This window comes from Rousettus aegyptiacus, unplaced genomic scaffold, assembly GCF_014176215.1.
Source record: "Rousettus aegyptiacus isolate mRouAeg1 unplaced genomic scaffold, mRouAeg1.p scaffold_m13_p_7, whole genome shotgun sequence".
NCBI classification, from domain to species: domain Eukaryota; kingdom Metazoa; phylum Chordata; class Mammalia; order Chiroptera; family Pteropodidae; genus Rousettus; species Rousettus aegyptiacus.
The window spans coordinates 39,050,068-39,056,331 of record NW_023416310.1 but is presented as its reverse complement, the minus strand read 5'-3'; the positions used below and the strand labels follow the sequence as shown (position 1 = coordinate 39,056,331).

At 36.4% G+C, this 6,264-nt stretch overlaps 1 pseudogene; it reads left to right on the top strand.

Moving 5' to 3' along the window:
• Positions 1-406: 406 nt before the first annotated feature.
• LOC118606336 lies at positions 407-525 on the top strand (annotated as a pseudogene).
• Positions 526-6,264: the final 5,739 nt, after the last annotated feature.

Genomic DNA, 6,264 nt, shown 5'->3' with positions numbered 1-6,264 from the left:
CTTAAAAGAGCACACATTTATTATCCCACAGTGGGTAAAAAACCAGTTTTTTATGCATAGACAAATACACATGGATTGGGTCACAACATAAAATGTATTTTTTACTTTGGGTTGTGGTAAAAAATCTTGGAGCCCACTAACCTGAGATATGGTTGATATATTTTTTCTTAATTATCAAAAGCAACAACGTTGAATTGATTAGTTATTCAGTTCTCTGTCCCAAATAAGCCATTTAAATTTAAAAGCCATTTAAATTTTCTCTATTGTTTAAAAACTTGACCAATTAAAAACTGATGGAAAAAAAAACCCTATAATTAGGTTTTAAACAAAAATTTAAGACCACAATATTAATAATTTGAGATCTCATCATGAAGCACTTATTTTTTAATTAAAATAAAAATTTGAAGTCTACAGCCATGCCACCCTGAACATGCCTGATCTTGACTAATCTCAGAAGCTAAGCAGGGTCAGGCCTGGTTAGTACTTGAATGGGAGACCACCTAGGAATACCAGGCGTTTTAGGCATTAAAAAAAAATTTGAATATCATATTTTAAACTAATCCCATCTTTGGTGCTTTTCATACTTCTCCATATTTTCAAGCAAGTTTGGACTGATACGTTTTTGGGTCTAATTTTGCAGGTAAAGTAAGATAACTGTGATATTTTCTCTTTTTGGAAAACTGACTCTATTAGTTTTATATCTGTGAATCAGGCTTTGTAATGTGCTTTTTCATTTGAAACTGTATGGTAGGTTGTTTTCATGTTTTGAAAAATAATCTCTGCATCACCAAGAGTTATTCATAATGAAAAAGATAAAGTAACCTTTGCAACTTTGTTTCTTATTTGTGTGCCTAATTAATTATGAACTTGTTTGAAAATGTTTTTGCTGGGATACTGAACTTTGAAATTTAAACTTTTGTCATCACTTCTTTGATTGTGGAAATAATTAAGTAAAGGTTAAAGAATGAACCAAAGCTTTCATTATGTAGGCTAAATGTGTTTATTATATTAACTGTTAAGATTATTGCTGATTTCCAGTAACGGGCTATTGATTAACTATAATGACCTCCTTCACCATCTCTGATGTAGTTTTTTGCAGATTGGTTTGCCCTGTAACGTTATGAATCATAGTTCAATAATTTTTGAGTTACAAGATTTCCAGAGGGAATCTGAAGAGTGTACAGGATTTTTCTCAATGGAAAGCACAGACAATTGTTTCTGACATTTCCGACACTCTAAGCGACAAGATTTCTCCAAACGAATGTAGTATATAATAGCATCAATATACTTTTACATTGCTTTGGACAAGAGATCTCTATGTGATATGGTTGCTGGTTGTGCAGACTTTTCTGTTTGTACAGATTGTATAAAACGAGATCCTTTTAAGCATTTGCTTTAAAATAAGAGACTCCTTCTTTCCAAGGAGTAATAGGAAGTTTTATAAATTAATTATATTTGCCTTTTTTGAAGACAGGAGCTGGCCTTTCTGTCCTTTTTCGGGTCTAAGGCAACTACCGTAATAAATATTGCTCTGAGTCTTTTGTAAGTCTAAATTATGTGAGTTCGATGTTTATCTTTTTTAAGAGTAAGGGTTTATTAACTCTAACTTGCATATAGCTTTAAAGTTTCATCCATTCACTCATCTATTAATTCAACAAATATTTATTGAACACCTAATCTACAGGTAGACACCACAGGTAACTTAATAGAATAAAAAGACATACTGCAGAGTTCCTGCTCTTTAGAAGTTTATCACTCAGATTAGAAGGGATAACATACTGCCAGTGAACCACCAAGTTATGGCAATTCTACTCCCTTAACATATCTTGAATCTTTCCACATCCTGCCATCTTCAAAGCTGCTACCTTAGTTCAGACCATTATCAGCTCTTCCTTGGTTTTCCCCAACATATCTCCTTGTCCCCAGTCTTACTTACTCAAATCTATTCTTCACAATGTTCTCTCTAAAATGCTAATCTAATTACTCTCTTTCCTAATTACTCTCTTAAAACCCTTTAATGACTCACTATTGTCCTTGGGGATAAAGTCAAAGTGGCTGTATTCTGGCCTTGCTTCTCTCTTTTTTCCCAACTTTAGACATTTGCTTTCCTTAGCTATGTTTTTCAGCCATTCTGATTTTCTTTCAGAGTCTCTTATTTACCATGCTTGTCTTCTCTCACATTGTTCATGCCATCAGTAGATGTGTGCTCATTAATTCATTTATTCACTCAAAACATCTTTTATTAAGGATGTCTACATATCTAGCCCTGTATAGTACCCTAAAATTTCCCATTGAGTCAAGAAATGGATGTGTAAGCAGTAGTTAGGTCCCAGTATGGTTGTAGGCACAAGAATTGTGGGCATCATGAATAAATCTAAGTCCAGGAAATCAGTAAAGGCACTGGAGGGAAGAAGCGGGTAAAAAGCAGTCAGAATGGAGGAAGCAACATATATAAAAGCCCAGAGCTGAGAGCCTGTGTATTCTGGGAAATGGCAATCAGTGTGGTCTGAGTAGATGGTATGCAAGCCTTAGAGCATGAGTGAGACTAGGGAGGCAGGGCACAATTACCAAGGGTCTTGTGCAATGTGCTAGGGAGTTGTGGTGTCTTTTCTTGTGAGGTAATAAAGAGCCACTGAAGGATTTTTTAAAATTTATTTATTTTAATTAGTTTCAAGTACACAGTACATTGGTTAGATATTTATATAGTTAGTAAAACGATCCCGTCAATTGCTCCCTCCTTCCCCTGTCCCTCCACCTAGCCAATGTATTAACACTAATTGTATTCCCTATGATGTGCTCCCAATTCCCGTGACCATGCATCAGCTCCTAATTTGTACTTCTTTAACTTCAAGGATTTTTTAAAAGTAGAAGTGAGAGACAGGGAGCTAGAGAGGAAAAAGCAATGTGGCATGGTCACATTCGTTTTTTAAAATCAATGCTCTAGCAGTATTGCTAGAAAAAGTGGTGATTTTTTACAAATTGCTTAAATAACACAGTCCTGAATTGAACAAAAAATCATCTGAAAAATTTCAGGGCTGCCTTATGAAGCTGAGGCCATTGACTAACATGTTAATGAAGTTTAAATTGCATAAATGCATGCTAGTTTAAATTTCTTATATTTTAATAGTCGCAAGAGTATGAGTCTGTGAGGACAGGACCTCTGCCTCACTTGTTCCCTACCATGTTCCGACAACCTAAGACAGAAGCTGTCATGGAGTAGGTTACCAATAAATATTTTTGACCAAGTGACTCTCAAATGTCTTCAAATACCTCTTTCAACATCGTTCAATGAAAATAACTCCTTGGTATATTAAAAAAAAAATAGCTAATAATGCAACTAAATTAACCCCCACTTGTTAATGATAACACGATCAATTTATGAAACTGTGTGATTACTTAGAAGCTATTGTAGATTTAATTACAGGAAAATATACATCTGAAGAAAATATTTTTATCATTTGGTCTTTTCCTGTCTAGGAAGGTAAAAGGTTTTTCTTATCATTATATCCCCAGCCCCAGCAGTACATGTCACATGCTGCGGCTTGAAATATTACTTAAAAGAATGAATACCTAAATAAGTACCGAGAATACTTCCTCAAGGCACACGCATTGACAAAATCCATAATTAAAAATAAAATTATGTACTTCTATTTATCTGCTCTAATTTTGGGGAATAAAGGAACACTCACAAAATTTGTCATTAAGCCAGAAAGGACCTTAGAAAACTTTGAACAGTTCAGTCACTTCACAGATGGTGAAGAACTAGGAGAATCCAGATCTCCTGATTCTAGACATTTTTCATTATCTCATTTTGCAACTCCAATTTTTAAAAAGTGTGGCAACATTTATAAATATATTGTTTGAGCCTGTGAAAGTCACTTTTTTTGGTACAACTTAAATGTACCTCTCTATACTGCAGAGATACTACAGAGCCATATATCTCCTGTAGGAGCAGAATTTGGAATATAGATGTAGAATTCATAAATGAAGGTGTTTTTGTCCCTCAAGTAAACCCTGTATGTTTTTCTGTATACCAGTTATTTCTGCAGTATAAGTTGTTTGGCTGTAGTCTTCAACAACCAATGGAGTTCATGTTTTACACAAGACCTTAGGGATTTCATGTTCTCAGGGGCCAATAAAAGCAAATTCTCTCATGCCCTCCTTTGAGGAGCCTCATTTTGACATTCTGGCAGATGCTTTCTCAGATTTGTATGTAATTCTACTTCCCTCTCTAGATTTCGAGATGGGCAAAGTTTGTCTTTGAAGCCCATTTACTCTGTCTTCCCTCACTGGTCCTCTTTCTATCCCTTTAGGTCCCTTTAGTGATCGTCTTTTCTTCCTTTAGCCACCCTGACCTCCTAAGAAATATGCTTGCAGATTTCTCACTCTCACTAACTAACACTTAAGTGCTTGAAACCTCTCTCCCCACCACACACGATTCATTTGTGAGAAAAACTAGAAGGGAGAAATAACACCTCCTCTATTCCCAGTTCTGCATCTCTAAAAGTAGAGACTATAAGATAATTCTAGGAGAGCCCCAGTGGTCTTAGGGCTGCAGTTCCTTGGTTATTTCTGGAGCAGCCTCAGTAGAGAGGGAAGGGAAGCCTTACTCCTCCCTTCTTAGTCCCAGGCTATGAATGGACACTTATATCTCCTGCCTTAGGCATTCAGTCAGAAGGTTCAGGAGGCCCTGCTGAGCTTCTGAATAGGAATAATAGGAGACTGGGAGCTAAACAGACTACGGTCTACATTCTCAGTAAGGTATGGGGACAGGTGGACTCCTGATGGACAAATGATTAGGGGCTGTGTGAACTTCCGACTTCCCCCTTTGAGGACTAGATTTTCTGTTTTTGTACCTTTCTCTAGCATCAGAACTGATGCTACTATAAGACAAGACTGGACAAATCCTCCTGACACAACTGAGTAACAAACTCTATTGACTTGCCTCCAGTCTTTTCTACCTAAAGCAGGGGAAGTGTGAATGCCTCTGAAAACTAAGGCCCTTTTAGATCACCCTGGTTTTGAAAATGCTATAATAGGTGCAGGGCCTTAGGGGCTCTCCGAAGCACTTAACTAATCTGCGAGTAGAATGAATTTCTTAGTCTCCCGGACTACTTTCTTTCCAATCAGAAAACTAAAACCTATGCACAAAATAGGGTGCTTTGTGTCCTGGTGAGGTAGAAAAAACCTGAACCATTTCCACTCTTGTCATTCATAAGATCCCCTTCTTCCTTCTCTATAGTTTCCTTAGGTTGAGTCTAGCGGTTTGTTATAAAGATGGTACTTCTGCCTGGAAGAGTGAAAATTGCCACCTGGATACTTAGATGTGTGATTTTTTTGTTTTCACTGTCTCCTACTTCATTGCCTCTGAAGGTCACCTGGTACTGTTTTCTAATTCTTCAGTCCGGCGAGTCTGTGGGCTTGTTTTGACTCAGCCTTCTGGATAGCATATGGGTCCTGCTAAGCTGGCACCTCCCAGCCTATGACTGCACACCCCTAGCCACACTGCCAGCCACTGTGGTGGCTAGTAGTCTAGTGTTGTCACTCTGCCTCAGCTTCATGCACACTTGCCCATTTTATTTGCTCATCCTGCGCTCTCCTCTCCCCAAATTCACTGCAAAACCCTTACTAGGGTATCCTATTGTTACCCAATAAAGAAAGAAGTATTTGCTTTGTGATGGTGTAAACATAATCTGGAAAAAAGTCTGTGTTAGTGCGTTAGCGATAAGTACAGAAATTATATTTAGGTTCTATGCAAAACCTCTAGTTGAATTATCAGGCAAACTACTTTCAATGTATCCTTTGGTATAATATGACTCATATAGGAAAGATTTAAGAAATATTTTCGAATACTTTAGCTTTTATGGACCTCAAAAAAGGTTGAACTTTTTAAAGTATTGAAACACATTAACATACTTATATAGAGTATGGTCAATAGGCTGGATCTCTACAGGAAAAGAAAAATGTGAAATAATTGTCTGAATAAATCGGGAAACAATCATTTATGTTTGAATTTATACTGTCATACATTTTCTGTGTTCATGGTGTTATGGCATAACCTGACTTCACTGTATATAAGAAATTTTTCAAATCTTGATTTTTATTTCATTAAACATTCCAAATTTAGAGATTTGGATTTGCTTTGGCTTGTTTCTGACTTATTTATGGCTGTCTACATATATGAAACATCTGGAAAATAGTAGATATCAATAAATGGTAAATTTACCAGGTAATTTTCTTATAAACAACTACTGCTATTTGATT